The sequence below is a fragment of the Mobula hypostoma genome, chromosome 29 (assembly GCF_963921235.1).
Source record: "Mobula hypostoma chromosome 29, sMobHyp1.1, whole genome shotgun sequence".
In the NCBI taxonomy this organism is placed as follows: domain Eukaryota; kingdom Metazoa; phylum Chordata; class Chondrichthyes; order Myliobatiformes; family Myliobatidae; genus Mobula; species Mobula hypostoma.
The window spans coordinates 3,676,624-3,692,626 of record NC_086125.1 but is presented as its reverse complement, the minus strand read 5'-3'; the positions used below and the strand labels follow the sequence as shown (position 1 = coordinate 3,692,626).

The 16,003-nt window shown below is 50.2% G+C and overlaps 1 protein-coding gene across 1 annotated transcript in view; it reads right to left on the bottom strand.

Annotated features, from left to right (window-relative positions):
* The window catches only part of LOC134339443 (long-chain fatty acid transport protein 1-like), a 98,615-nt gene extending 82,888 nt beyond the window's left edge, over window positions 1-15,727 (bottom strand). Inside the window, exons 1-2 of the mRNA XM_063035958.1 lie at window positions 15,620-15,727; window positions 10,446-10,667 (exon numbers count right to left, since the gene is read on the bottom strand). The gene's annotated coding sequence lies outside the window, so the exon portion shown is untranslated. The remainder of the gene's footprint in view (window positions 1-10,445; window positions 10,668-15,619) is intronic.
* Between the last annotated feature and the right edge of the window lie 276 nt (window positions 15,728-16,003).

Here is a 16,003-nt window from a genome sequence, read left to right as displayed (position 1 = left end):
TTGAAGGAGTAGTGACCTGCATCGAGGATAACTCTTGCCAAAAGAGAAAAGAGTTCATGCAAGGTTTGCTCTCTAGAATTTAAGGTCAGTTGTTTTAAACTGTTTATTTCCTGCATCATGAATCCTTTGGACAGAACCAGCAGGAAAGTCACGTCTATGAAGAAATCCTTCTCCAGAGAAGTCTCTCCCAATTGAACGTATAAATCTGTTGGACTTTCGAATTTACCATTTTAAGAACTATATCTGACTTTACCGCTTTAAGAACTGTTTTCGCATTTAACGCTTTAAGAACCAGTGCCGAGTGACGATAGCGGTTAACTTCCGGTGAAGGTTTTCGTTTGTTTTTTTTTATTGTTTATCCGTGTTTAATAAATGTTTGGTTGTTTTTATATAACCTGTCTCAATTGATATTCATTGTTTCCGGTTACGTAACAACCCTATGATGCGTTTCTGGGTGCTCCTTTTTTTTGTTAGTACTTTGGGTGATTTTGGATCAGGGTGGCCTACAGAAAACGAACACTGAGCTGAACTGAATTTGCCTGGACTCCTTCAACTGGAAAGAATATGGCACAGTTGTAAATCTGCCAAGAGCAGACTGTCCTTAAGAACCGGGTGAACGTGCAAGACGGGGTTTAGCATGGGAGGTCATTAAGAGACCTATGACAACTCTGGAGGAGTTTCAGTGGCTGAGATGGGAGAGGCTGCGCATACAAGTGTTACCTGGGTGACACTTATAGTTTTATGGGAGACTGGCAAAGAGAAAGCCACTGTTGAAAAAAACTCACATGAAATCTCGGCTAGAGTTTGCCAGAAGGCATGTGGAAGACTCTGACATCAGCTGAAAGAAGGTTCTATTGTCTGATGAAACCAAAATTGAACATTTACCAATCAGACTAAACGTTATGTTCGGCATTAGCCAAACACTGCACATCAACAAAAACACACCATCCCTACAGTGAAGAATGGTGGTGGCTGCATCATGCTGTGGGGATGCTTCACTGCAGCTGGCCCTGGAAAGATTGTGAAGGTAGAGGGTAAATTGAATGCAGCAAAATACAGGAAAATCCTGGAGGAAAACCTGATGTAGTCTGCAAGAGAACTGCGATGTGGGAGATTTTCGTTTCCAGCAGGACAATGACCCCAAGCATAAAGCCAAAGCTACACAGGAATGGCTTAAAAACAACAAAATTAATGTCCTGGAGTGGTCAAATCAGAGTCAAGACCTCAATCTAATTGAGAATTTGCGGTTGGACTTGAAAAGGGCTGTTCACCCACGATCCCCATTCAATCTGACAGAGCTTGACCTCTTTTGTAAAGAAGAATGGGGAAAAATTACAATGTCCAGATGTGCACAGCTGATAGAGACCTATCCACACAGACTCAGGGCTGTAATTGCTGCCAAAGGTGCATCTACTAAATACTGACTTGAAGGGAGTGAGTAATTACACAATCAATTATTTTGTATTTAATAACTGTAATAAATCTAGATCAATTTGTAGAAATTTATTTTCATTTTGACACGAAAGAGTCTTTTCTGTTGATTAGTGTCAAAAAACCAAAATTAAATCCACTGTGATTCACTGTTGTAAAACAATAAAACACAAAAACTTCGGGGGGGGGGGAATACTTTTGATAAGCAATGTAAACAAACGATCTCCAGCTAGAATAAGTCCCTTCGACCACCACCCTCTGTCTTCTATCGACAAGACAGTCCAAATGCAAGCAGCCAATTCGCCACGGATCCCATGTTTATTAATCTCTGGTTGAGACTCTTTATGAGAGACCTTGTCAAGTGCCTTACTAAAATCCATACAGACAACATCAACAGCTCCACCTTCATCAATCATTCTTGTCAACTCACCAAAAACCCAATCCAGTTTGCTTTCCTTTTGCGCTGTCCCAAAACATTGATGTGACTAAATGATCTGTACGAATGACATGAAGACCGAAATTTTTCACTCTCACAAGGAAGTCAGAGTAACACACACAAAATGCTGGGGGAACTCAGCAGGTCAGGCGTCATCTATGGAAATGAATAAACAGTCAACGTTTCGGCCGAGACCTTTCTTCAGGACTGAGGGGGGGGGGGAAGATGCCAGAATTTAAAGGTGGGGGGAGGGGGAAAGAGGCCAGTTGGAAGGTGATAGGTGAAGCCAGGTGGGTGGGAAAGGTCAAGGGCGGGAGAAGAAAGAATTCAATAGGAAAGGACAGTGGACAATAGTAGAAAGGGAAGGAAGAGGGGACCCGGGGAAAGAATTGTAAGGTCAGAGTGGGGAATTGAGAAAGGGGACGGGGTATGGGGGGAGGGGGAAATTTGTTCAACAAAAGAAATCAATATTCATGTCTCAAATTGGGGAGGTAACCAGATGGAATATAAGGTGTTACTCCTCCACCTTGAGGGTGGCCTCATCTTGGCACAAGAGGAGGCCATGGATTGACATGTCAAAATGGGAGCAACACACACAAAAAATGCTGGTGAACGCAGCAGGCCAGGCAGCATCTATAGGAAGAGGTACGGTCAACGTTTCGGGCAGAGACCCTTCGTCAGGATTAACTGAAGGAAGAGATAGTAAGAGATTTGAAAGTGGGAGGGGGAGGGGGAGATCCGAAATGATAGGAGGGGGAACGGATGGAGCTAAGAGCTGTTAAGTTGATTGGCAAAAGGGATACGAGGCTCGAGAAGGGAGAGGATCATGGGACAGGAGGCTGAGGGAGAAAGAAAGGGGGAGGGGGAAGGAGTTATAGTGAGAGGGACAGAGGGAGAAAAAAGAAAGAAAAAAGGGGGAAAGAAAAAAAAAAAGATAAATAAATAAATAAATAAATAAGGGATGGGGTACAAAGGGGAGGTGGGGCATTAATAGAAGTTAGAGAAGTCAATGTTCATGCCATCAGCTTGGAGGCTACTCAGACGGAATATAAGGTGTTGTTCCTCCAACCTGAGTGTGGCTTCATCTTTACAGTAGAGGAGGTCGTGGATAGACATATCAGAATGGGAATGGGACAAGGAATTAAAATGTGTGGCCACTGGGAGATCCTGCTTTCTCTGGCGGACAGAGCGTAGTTGTTCAGCGAAACGATCTCTCAGTCTGCGTTGGGTCTCGCCAATGTATAGAAGGCAGCATCGGGAGCACTGGACGCAGTATATCATCCCAGCCGACTCACAGGTGAAGTGTCACCTCACCTGGAAGGACTGTCTGGGGCCCTGAATGGTGGTGAGGGAGGAAGTGTAAGGGCATGCGTAGCACTTATTCCGCTTACAAGGATAAGTGCTGGGAGGGAGATCGGTGGGAAGGGATGGGGGGACGAATGGACAAGGGAGTCGCGTAGGGAGCGATCCCTGTGGAAAGCAGAAAAGAGGGGGGAGGGAAAGATGTGCTTTGTGGTAGGATCCTGTTGGAGGTGGCAGAAGTTATGAAGAATTATATGTTGGACCCGGAGACTGGTGGGGTGGTAGGTGAGGACAAGGGAAACCCCATTCCTAGTGGGGTGGCGGGAGGATGGAGTGAGAGCAGATGTACGTGAAATGGGGGAGATGTGTTTGACAGCAGAGTTGATGGTGGAGGAAGGGAAGCCCCCTTCTTCAAAAAAGGAGGACATCTCCTTCATCCTGGAATGAAAGCCTCATCCTGAGAGCAGATGCAGTGGAGATGGAGGAATTGCGAGAAGGGGATAGCATTTTTGCAAGAAACAGGGTGGGAAGAGGAATAGTCCGGGTAGCTGCGAGAGTCCGTAGGCTTATAGTAGACATCAGTAGATAAGCTGTCTCCACAGATAGAGACAGAAAGATCAAGAAAGGGGAGGGAGGTGTCGGAAATGGAACAGGTAAACTTGAGGGCAGGGTGAAAGTTGGAGGCAAAGTTAATGAAGTCAACGAGCCCAGCATGCGTGCAGGAAGCAGCACCAATGCAGTCATCGATGTAGCGAAGGAAAAGTGGGGGACAGATACCAGTATAGGCTGTGACACGGATTGTTCCACAAAGCCAACAAAAAGGCAGGCATAGCTGGGAACCATACGAGTGCCCATGACTACACCTTTAGTTTGGAGGAAGTGGGAGGAGTCAAAGGAGAAATTATCAAGAGTAAGGACTAATTCCGCTAGACGGAGGAGAGTGGTGATAGAGGACAACTGGTTAGGTCTAGAATCCAAAAAGAAGCGGAGAGCTTTGAGACCTTCCTGGTGGGGGATGAAGGTATATAGGGACTGGACATCCATGGTGAAAATAAAGCGGTGGGGGCCAGGGAACTTAAAGTCATTGAAAAAATTCAGAGCGTGAGAAGTGTCACAAGCATAGATGGGAAGGGATTGAACAAGGGGGGATAAAACAGTGTCAAGGTATGCAGAAATGAGTTTGGTGGGGCAGGAGCAAGCTCAGACAATGGGGTACCTGGACAGGCAGGTTTGTGGACCTTGGGTAGAAGGTAGAAATGGGAAGTGCGGGGTGTGGGAACTATAAGGTTGTTAGCAGTGGATGGGAGATCCCCTGAGCTGATAATGTTGGTGATGGTGTGGGAGACAATGTCCTGTGCTCCTTAGTGGGGTCATGATCGAGGAATAAATAAGAGGAGGTATCGGCGAGTTGTCGCTGTGCCTCAGCAAGGTAGAGGTCAGTAGGCCAGACTACAACAGCACCCCTCTTATCGGCGGGTTTTATAGTAAGGTTAGGATTAGTGCGGAGGGAGTGGAGAGTACAGCATTCAGAAGGAGTGAGGTTGGAATGGGAACAAGGTATGGTGAAGTCAAGACAGTTGATGTCCCGTAGGCAGTTGGCATTCCCATTCTGATATGTCTATCCACGACCTCCTCTACTGTCAAGATGAAGTCACACTCAGGTTGGAGGAACAACATCTTATATTCCGTCTGGGTAGCCCCCAACCTGATGGTATGAACATTGACTTCTCTAACTTCCGTTAATCCCCCACCTCCCCTTCGTACCCCATCCCTTATTTATTTATCTTTTTTTCTTTCCCCCTTTTTTCCCCTCTCTTTTTTCTTCCTCTGTCCCTCTCACTATAACTCCTTGCCCATCCTCTGGGTTTTTCCCCCCTCCCCCTTTCTTTCTCCCTAGGCCTCCTGTCCCATGATCCCTTCCCTTCTCCAGCCTCGTATCCCTTTTGCCAATCACCTGTCCAGCTCTTGGCTCCATCCCTCCCCCTCCTGTCTTCTCCTATCATTTTGGATCTCCCCATCCCCCTCCCACTTTCAAATCTCTTACTATCTCTTCTTTCAGTTAGTCCTGACAAAGGGTCTCGGCCCAAAACGTCGACTGTACCTCTTCCTATAGATGTTGCCTGGCCTGCTGCGTTCACCAGCATTTTTTGTGCGTGTTGCGTGAATTTCCAGCATCTCCAGATTTCCTCGTGATGTCGAAATGGGAATGGGACTCGGAATTAAAATGTTTGGCCACGGGGAAGTCACGATTGTGGCGGAGGGTGCAGAAGTGCTCGATGAAACAGTCCCCCAATTTACAACGAGACACCAATGTAGAGGAGGCCACATCAGGAGCACCAGACACTAGCAGATTCACAGGTGAAGTGTTGCCTCACCTGGAAGGATTGTTTGGGGCCCTGAATGGAGGTTTTTCACTCTATCTTCGTTTGTGTGACAATAATAAACCGATTATCAATTCTCTGCACTGCCAAAACACTGATTCATCCTCACTAAACCCTAGGAGCCTCGGCACCATGGTGACTCAAAGTGGAGAAGTGGTGTTCAGGATGGTATTGAGGACATCATGGTCGTGCACGAAAGAACAGAAGGCATGCATAACCTCACAACCCTCTGCTTCATCTGTGAATGCGACAAGCATACCAATATACTCAGCGCCTCAAAACCAACAGCATCAGAGTGGATGCAATCCACGCTCGATCCCGAAGAACTGAGTTAGAAGATCTGAAAGCCATTGGATAAGAAGAAGACACAAGTGCTATCATATTACATGTTGATAAACAAAGAAAGACAAAGGCCTCTTCCTCAGGCAAGACAGAAGAACCAGCACCAACATCCTTGTGAAATGTTTGGCAAACACAAAGGAAGAAATTTAGCCCTTCAAAAATGCTTTGCTCTTCAATAAGATCTGGGCTGATTCCCCTTTGCTGCATAATCCCTTAAACTTTTTAAGGTTCAAGATTCAAGTTTATTTATCACATGTACATTCAGTGGCCACTTTATTAGGAACAGGAGGTCCCTAATAAAGTGGCCACTGAGTGTATGTTCCTGATCTTCTGCTGCTGTAGTCCAACCAATGTGTTGTGCATTCAGAGATGTTCTTCTACACACCACTGTTGTAAAGTGTGGTTATTTCATAGTCATAGTCATACTTTATTGATCCCGGCGGAAATTGGTTTTCGTTACAGTTGCACCATAAATAATTAAATAGCAATATGTAAATTATGCCAGGAAATAAGTCCAGGACCAGCCTATTGGCTCAGGGTGTCTGACCCTCCAAGGGAGGAGTTGTAAAGTTTGATGGCCACAGGCAGGAATGACTTCCTATGACGCTCTGTGCTGCATCTCGGTGGAATGAGTCTCTGGCTGAATGTACTCCTGTGCCCACCCAGTACATTATGTAGTGGATGGGAGACATTGTCCAAGATGGCATGCAACTTGGACAGCATCCTCTTTTCAGACACCACCGTCAGAGAGTCCAGTTCCATCCCCACAACATCACTAGCCTTATGAATGAGTTTGTTGATTCTTTTGGTGTCTGCTACCCTCAGCCTGCTGCCCCAGCACACAACAGCAAACATGATCGCACTGGCCATCACAGACTCATAGAACATCCTCAGCATCGTCCAGCAGATGTTAAAGGACCTCAGTCTCCTCAGGAAATAGAGACGGCTCTGACCCTTCTTGTAGACAGCCTCCGTGTTCTTTGACCAGTCCAGTTTATTGTCAATTCGTATCCCCAGGTAATTGTAGTCCTCCACCATGTCCACACTGACCCCCTGTATGGAAACAGGGGTTGCCGGTACCTTAGCTCTCCTCAGGTCTACCACCAGCTCCTTGGTCTTTTTCACATTAAGCTGCAGATAATTCTGCTCACACCATGTGACAACGTTTCCTACCGTAGCCCTGTACTCAGCCTCATCTTCCTTACTGACGCATCCAACTATGGCAGAGTCATCAGAAAACTTCTGAAGATGACAAGACTCTGTGCAGTAGTTGAAGTCCAAGGTGTAAATGGTGAAGGGAAAGGGAGACAAGACAGTTCCCTGTGGAGCCCCAGTGCTCCAGCTGCAATCCATCTTTTTAAGAACATAAATGGAAGTTGTCCCTTATAGTTTGGCTCAATTATATCACAGTCAATCCAGTTCACTTTTCCAATCCACCCCCACATCCTTGCATCCAAAAATCTATCAATCTCAGACTGGAATGCACTGAATGACACAGCTCCCTGAGGATGGAGAAGTTCAAACATGTGCAATTTCTTGAGTAAAGAAGTTACTTGACTCATGGTTAAATAGTTAAAACTATTAGAATAGCGTCTCCCTGGTTCTAGACTCCCCAGCCTGAGTAAGTGGCCTCTCAATATCTTCCCTGCCAATTGCTCTTACAGCAGTACAATCATGTGTCCTACTTTTCATTCTTCTGCACTCCCGTGCGTTTGATGCAAATCAGATTCAAAAATTACCACAGCAAAACCCTATGATTCCAGGAATTAACGCAGTCATCAGGAATCTGGCTTAAGACCACAGAACAGTGCGACATAGGACTTTGGCCCATAATGTTGCGCCAAATTATACTTTATTGTCGCCAAACAATTGATACTAGAATGTACAATCATCATAGCGATATTTGATTCTGTGCTTCCCGCTCCCTGGATTACAAATCGATAGTAAATATTAAAAATTTAAATTATAAATCATAAATAAAAAATCAAAAAATGGTAAGTAAGGTAGAGCAAAAAAACCGAGAGGCAGGTCCGGATATTTGGAGGGTACAGCCCAGATCCGGGTCAGGATCCGTTCAGCAGTCTTACCGCAGTTGGAAAGAAGCTGTTCCCAAATCTGGCCGTACGAGTCTTCAAGTTCCTGAGCCTTCTCCCGGAGGGAAGAGGGACGAAAAGTGTGTTGGCTGGGTGGGTCGTGTCCTTGATTATCCTGGCAGCACTGGCAGTGCTGGCTCGAAGGGCCGAATGACCTACTCCTGCTCCTATTGTCTATTGTTACTGCTCCGACAGCGTGCAGTGTAAAGTGAGTCCAAGGACGTAAGATTAGTTTGTGTGATGTGCTGCGCCGTGTTCACGATCTTCTGCAGCTTCTTCCGGTCTTGGACAGGACAACTTCCATACCAGGTTGTGATGCACCCTAGAAGAATGCTTTCTACGGTGTATCTATAAAAATTAGTGAGGGTTTTGGGGGACAGGCCAAATTTCTTTAGTTTTCTCAGGAAATTAATTAGTAATCAAATTTTATTTTATTTAGAGATATGGCATAGTAACAGTCCCTCCTTGCACAACAAGCCCACACTGCCACGAGCAAGTAAACGACATACCCAGTACATCCTTAGAAAGTGGGAGGAAACCAGGGCACCCGGAGGAAACCCAAGCAGTCACAGGGAGAACATACAAACTCCTTACAGACAACAGCGGAATTGAACTTGGGTTGCTGGTGCTGTGACAGTGTTACGCTAACGGCTAGGCTACAGTGCCGTCAAGTGCTTCACTCGGAAGCTTTCCAAGGTGCAGAGCTCTCTGTTCACCACTCCCAGTCACAGGAACGTTGCTGCGCCGACAGCAGAAAAGTCAGAGCAGGCTGCCCAACGGAATCTGGTTAAATGGGCCATTGGTTAATTGGGGCAGCTGCTTATTTGGGACAAATCTCAAAGAACAAAATCTAAACCAGAACACAGCTGGGATTACTTTTGTTTAGTTGGGACTATACCACTTTTCAATTGAGACAGGAGACTGTTGCCAAAGTTTCTAACTAACATCAGTTACATACATTGTGTGGCTATTAGGCCCCATACACGCTTACAGTGAACAGTTATTAAACAGCATCAGCTTCGTCTGTTTGCGTTCATAAGGTGTAGTCTTTGGCATTGATAGTTAATGAGAAATAAGCAGTAAGACAATTTGGAACTGTATTGCTCACTTCGTTTTCAAGCATTCAGGCCTGGAGATGTCAGAAAGAACCAGGAGTGAAAACATTGAACATAGAAAACTACAGCACAGTACAGGCCCTTCGGCCCACAATGTTGTGCCGACCATGTAACCTACCCTAGAAACTGCCTAGAATTTCCCTACCACATAGCCCTCTATTTTTCTCAGCTCCATGTATCTATCTAAGTGTCTTTTAAAAGACCCTATTGTACTTGCCTCCACCACCATTGCTGGCCTTGCATTTCAAGCACCCACCACTCTCTGTGTGAAAAACTTACCTCTGACATCCCCCCTGTACCTACTTCCAAGCACCTTGAAACTATGTCCCCTCGTATTAGCGCTTTCAGCTCCATGAAATAGTGTCACTACTTCAACAAGTTAGGAACTGCCAGGAATTTAAAGGTATTGAAAATCATCTTGAATGTTACAATGAAACTTAAGATGTGGAGGATACAATCGTTGAAAGCATTGTATGAAGGTATTATCTGCACTAGGTATCTGCACTGATTTTCTTCATTTGCAGTCAATCAAAAGAACACGGCTTCATACACTGGATAAATTCCTCCATCGATAATTATTTGGAGTTATAATTTTATAGTACTGTAGCAGTATTGTTAGTGTTCTAATTTGTTTAATATTTGATTTAAATACTTAATTTGTTACTCAGTTAAACAATAGTTTGTCTTTTTTTATACTTTTTTAACTATTTCCACAAAACTTTGGCAAATTGTGGCAGCAGCATAATTGGGCCAAAATATACTGCTCCTGATACATTCCAATTAACTGGAATCGACTGTAATCCCTTCTGCCTACGCAAAGTGCACATCCTTAAATTTCCTGCATATTCACATGGCTCCTGAATTCAAGCAACATACAGAAAATGCTGGAGGAACTCTTTGTTGAGTTCCTCCCGCATTTTGTGTGCGTTACTCGGATTTCCAGCATTTGCAGATTTTCTGTTGTTTGTGTTGTAACATCTGATTATTTGAATTACTGTTACCTTCTTGTCAGTTTGAACCAATCTGGCCATTCTCCTCTGACCTCTCTCATTAACAAGGTGCTTTCACCCACAGAATGGCCTCTCACTGAATGTTTCTTTTTGCTTTTCACAACATTCTCTGTAAATTCTAGAGATTGTTGTGTATGAAAACCCAAGAGATCAGCAGTTTCTGAGATACTCAAACCACCCCATCTGGCACCAACTATCATTTCACGGTCAAAGTCACTTAGATCACATTTCTTCCCCATTCTGATCTTTGGTCTGAACAACAACTGAACATCTTGACCCCGTCTGCATGCTTTTATGCACTGAGTTGCTGCCATATGATTCTCAGTTTAACTTACCTGGTGAGTTGCAGATGAGGGTGCAGTATTCATGTAGAGGTCTCAATGCTCCCTGATGGCCCAGTATTCATATGGAGGTCTCAACATTCCCTGATGGTTCATTATTCGTACTGAGGTCTCAACACTCCCTGATGGCCCAGTATTCATATGGAGGTCTCAACGCTCCCTGATGGCCCAGTATTCATATGGAGATCTCAACGCTCCCTGATGGTTTTGCAGAACCTGAAGGTCCAAAAAGGAGCAAATACATGCTCTAAATTACAACATCAATAACTCAAAGTTCAAAGTAACATTTATTATCAGAATACATAGATGTCACCACATACAACCCGGAGACTCTTTTCCTGCGAGCATACTTAGCAAATCTATAGAATATAACTGTAACAGGATCTGTAAACTGTAAACAAACAGTGCAGATGCAGATATAAATAAATAACGAGCATGCAATAGCAAGATGAAAGAATCCATAAATGAATGTAGTTATCTCCTTTTGTTTCTAGAGCCTGATGGTTGAGGGGTAGTAACTGCTCTTGAACTTGGTGGTGTGAATCCTGAGGACCTTCTACCTGACGGCAGCAGAAAGAAGACAGCATGGCCCGGGTGGTGAGCTTCTACGGCAATATTGAATGTAAATGTGCTCAATGGTTGGGAGGGTTGGGTTTTACCCCTGATGTACTGGACCGAATCCACTACTTTTTGTAGGATTTTCCGCTCAAAGGCGTTGGTGTTCCCATACCAGGCCGTAACGCAGCCGGTCAGCACACTTTCCACCACACATCTAAAGTAGCTTGCCAAAGTTTTTGATGAGATACTGAACCTCCGCAGACTCCTGAGGAAGTAGAGGCACTATCGTGCTTTCTTCAGAATTATATTTGTGAAGAAAATTTGGGATGGGTCCTGGACAGATCCTCTGAGATAGTGACACCCAGAAATTTAAAGTTACTGACTCTCTCCACCTCTGATGAGAACTTGCTCGTGGACCTCTTGTTTCTCTCTCCTGAAGCCTACCATCGGTTTCTTGGTCTTATTTATATTGAGTGAGAGTTTGTTGCTATTAGATCCCTCAGCCAAACTTTCAATCTCCCTCCTGTATGCTGATTCATCACCCCCTTTGATACGGCCCACATCAGCAAACTCGTATATGGTGTTGGATCCCATCATGTTTAGTGACACTGTACCAGAGTGATTAAAGAGAGAAGATTAAAGTTTGCATGAACAAGTTCAATATGGGGGGGGGGGGGGAGGGTGAGATGTCACTACAATCTAAACAGGTTCAGTATATACATTGCACCTTACTCCGTACACACCAGGCAGGATTTCCCAGTGCATAGGATTAATATTCTGTCAGGGCATCGGTTTCTCTAACTTCTGGTCATTTCCGCACACTCCCTTCTCTCCTTTTCCATTTACCCATTCTGACTCTCCTCTAACCCCCTTCTCTTCGCCTCATCTGCCTATCACCTTCCTACTGATTCCCTCCTTCCCTTTCTCCCATGGTCCACTCTCCATTCCTATCAGATTCCTTCCTCTTCAGCCTATTCACCTATACATCTATCCCCTCTCCGTTTCTCACCTCATCCCCCACTCCCACACCCAGCCAGCTTCCCCTCTCCCTCCACCGTCTTATTCTGGCATCCTCCACATTACTTTCCAGTCCTGATGACGGGTCTCGGCTCGAAAGGGTGAGAGCTTGTTCCTCTCCATAGAGGCTGCCTGAACTGCGGAGTTTCTCCAGCATTTGGTGTATACTTATCAACTTAAAAACCGGCAGTACCAAGAAGCTGGGGACTGGAATGCGAAGGGGGGAGATTGAGAGGGAACCACCTTAAAGATGAAGGCTTTCACAATGGTAGGAGGAGGATGGAGAGGGGAAGAGGGGAAGAGGGGAAGAGGGGAAGAGGGGAAAGAGAGGGGAAGGAGGGGAGGGGAAAGAGGGGAAGAGGGGAGGGGAAGGAGGGGAAGGGGAGGGAGAAGGAAGGGGGAGTGGTGCGGGAGGAGTGGAAGAGGTGGGGGTGCACGGAAGAGGGGGTGTGTTCGAAGACAGGGGCTGGTGTAGAGGGGGAAGGAGGAGGGAAAAGGAAGGGGAGGAAGGGGGAAGCAGTGGTAACGGAGGAGTAAGGGGTGGGGGAAGAGGGGTTGGGGAAGGGGTTGAGATAGGGGGTTTTGGGGGGAAGGGGAGGGAGGGGTAGGGAAGAGGTGGAAAGGTGGGGTGGTAACAGAGGTGGGGTGGTGAAAGAGGGGTAGTGTAGATGGGGGAAAGAGGGTGTGTGTGTGTGTGTGAGAGAGAGAGAGAGGAGTGTGTAGAGGGTGTGTGTGTGTGTGTGTAGGAGGGTGTGTGTGTAGGGGGGTGTGTGTGTGTAGAGGGGGTGTATGTGTAGAGGGGGGTGTATGTGTAGAGGGTGTGTGTGTGTGTGGGTAGGGGTGTGTGTGTGGGTAGAGGTGTGTATGTGTAGAGGGTGTGTGTGTGTAGAGGGGTAGGGCAGGGAGAGAGGGGTGGTGAAGAGGGGAGGGTGTGAGGGGGTTGTGAAGGGGGGTGTAAAGATGGGAGTGTGTGTGTGTGTGTAAAGATGGGTGCATGTGTGTAAGGGGGGAGGAGCAAGTGGAAGGAAGGAGAGGAGGAGGGGAGGGGAGGGGAGGGAGGAGGAGGGGAGGGGAGGGAGGAGGAGGGAGGGAGGAGGAGGGGAGGGAGGGAGGGAGGAGGAGGGGAGGGGAGGGAGGAGGAGGAGGGGAGGGGAGGGAGGAGGAGGAGGGGAAGGGGAGGAGGAGGGGAAGGGGAGGGGGAGGAGGAGGGGAAGGGGAGGGGGGAGGGGGAGGAGGAGGGGAAGGGGAGGGGGGAGGAGGAGGGGAAGGGGGGAGGAGGAGGGGAAGGGGAGGGGGAGGAGGAGGGGAAGGGGAGGGGGAGGGGAAGGGGAGGGGGAGGGGGAGGAGGAGGGGAGGGGAGGAGGGGAGGGGGGAGGGGAGGGGAGGAGGGGAGGGGGGAGGGGAGGGGGAGGGGAGGGGGGAGGGGAGGGGGGAGGGAAGGGGGGAGGGAAGGAGGGGGGAGGAGGGGGGAGGGGGGAGGAGGGGGGAGGAGGGGGGAGGAGGGGGGAGGAGGGGGGAGGAGGGGGGAGGAGGGGAGGAGGAGGGGAGGGGGGAAGAGGGGAGGGGGGGAAGAGGGGAGGGGGGAGGGGGAGGGGGGAAGAGGGGAGGGGGGAGGGGGAAGGGGGAAGGGGAGGGGGGAAGGGGAGGGGGGAAAGGGGGAGGGGGGAAAGGGGGAGGGGGGAGGGGGAGGGGGAAGGGGAGGGGAAGGGGGGAGGGGGGAAGGGGGGAGGGGGGAAGGGGGGAGGGGAGGAGGGAGGGGGAGGGGGGAGGAGGAGAGGAGGAGAGGAGGAGAGGAGGGAGGGGGGAGGAGGGGAGGGGGGAGGAGGGGAGGGGGGAGGAGGGGAGGGGGAGGGGAGGAGGGGAGGAGGAGGGGAGGGAGGAGGGGAGGGGGGAGGGGAGGGGGAGGGGAGGAGGAGGGGAGGGGGAGGGGAGGGGGAGGGGAGGAGAGGAGGAGGGGGAGGGGAGGAGAGGAGGGGGAGGGGAGGAGAGGAGGGGGAGGGGAGGAGGAGGGGAGGGGAGGAGGAGGGGAGGAGGAGGGGAGGGGGAGGGGAGGAGGAGGGGAGGAGGAGGGGAGGAGGAGGGGAGGAGGAGGGGAGGAGGAGGGGAGGAGGAGGGGGAGGGGAGGAGGAGGAGAGGAGGAGGGGGAGGGGAGGAGGAGGAGAGGAGGAGGGGGAGGGGAGGAGAGGAGGAGGGGGGGGGTAGGAGGAGGGGAAGGGGGGGGGGGGGAGGTGGGGGGGAGGGAGGAGGGGAGGGGGAGGGAGGAGGGGAGGGGGAGGGAGGAGGGGAGGAGGGGAGGGAGGGGGGAGGAGGAGAGGGGGGAGGAGGGGAGGGGGAGGGGAGGAGGGGAGGAGGAGGGGAGGGAGGAGGGGAGGGGGGAGGGGAGGGGGAGGGGAGGAGGAGGGGAGGGGGAGGGGAGGGGGAGGGGAGGAGAGGAGGAGGGGAGGGGAGGAGAGGAGGAGGGGGAGGGGAGGAGAGGAGGGGGAGGGGAGGAGAGGAGGGGGAGGGGAGGAGGAGGGGAGGGGAGGAGGAGGGGAGGAGGAGGGGAGGGGGAGGGGAGGAGGAGGGGAGGAGGAGGGGAGGAGGAGGGGAGGGGGAGGGGAGGGGGAGGGGAGGGGGAGGGGAGGAGGAGGGGAGGAGGAGGGGGAGGGGAGGAGGAGGAGAGGAGGAGGGGGAGGGGAGGAGAGGAGGAGGGGGAGGGGAGGAGGAGGGGAAGGGGGAGGGGAGGAGGAGAGGGGGAGGGAGGAGGGGAGGGGGAGGGAGGAGGGGAGGAGGGGAGGAGGGGAGGAGGGGAGGAGGGGAGGAGGGGAGGAGGGGAGGAGGGGAGGGAGGAGGGGAGGGGAGGAGGGGAGGGAGGAGGGGAGGAGGGGAGGGAGGAGGGGAGGAGGGGAGGGGAGGGAGGAGGAGGGGAGGGGGGAGGGGAGGGGAAGGGGGGAGGGGAAGGGAGGGGAAGGGGGAGGGGAGGGAGGGGGAGGGGAGGGAGGGGGAGGGGAGGGATGAGGAGGAGGGGGAGGGGAGGGGGAGGAGAGGGAGGGGGAGGGGAGGAGAGGGAGGGGGAGGGGGAGGAGGGGGAGGGGGAGGAGAGGGAGGGGGAGGGGGAGGGGAGGGAGGAGGAGGGGAAGGAGTGAGGGGGTGTGGTGTTGGGCAGGAAGGGGAGGGGAGAGGGAAGGGAGGGCGAAGGGGGTAGGGGATCAGTGGGAAGGTGAGGGAGATTGAAGGTGGAGTGGTGGAGCACGGTGAGTAGGGAGGAGGGAGGAAGGGGAGGGGGTTATGGTACCAGTGGGAGGGTGAGGGTGAGGGGGTCGGAGAGAGGAGGGTGGAAGTGCGGGTGAAGGAGAGGGAGAGGAGGAGAAAGTGGGAGAGAAGAGTGAGGGGATGGGGTAGGAGAGAGTGGTTAGGGACGAGGGCGAGGTGTGTGAGGGGGAAGGAAGGGTGAGGTGAGAGAGGAGGTGCGGGGGAAGGAGATGGTGGGGTAGGAGAAGAGCAGAGAGTGAAGGGTGGGGGAGTGAATTTGCGGAGAGATGGTTGGTGGATAGATTGTGAGGAGGGTATGAGGATCGACTGAGGGATAAATATAGGGTCAGAGAATCACTCACTTTCTTTAGAGAGTCCCAGGTCAGGGGTCAACGTAAAGGTGAGAGGTTGCTAAATTCCCCCTCCAATGCCGGCCGATTTTCACCTTCTACGCCTGCGCTACCCTCGCCCCGCCCATTAACTGGAACTGGTGCACCCTGTGCCTTCTGGGAGTTGTAGTTCCACATGCGTCCAGCAGCTACCAAAATATTGTCTCTGAGCCCCAGCTAATGCTGCTGGGTCTTTAAAGGGGCGCAAGCCTGAATAACACCAGGCTAAAGGCACAGTAAAATAAATTGTTGAACAAAATTTGTGCCTGCATAGTATTGTATCATTGTACATTAAATTTTCATAGGAATTGGATTATTATTGACGCATGCACCAAGATAAAGTGAAAAGCTTGTCTT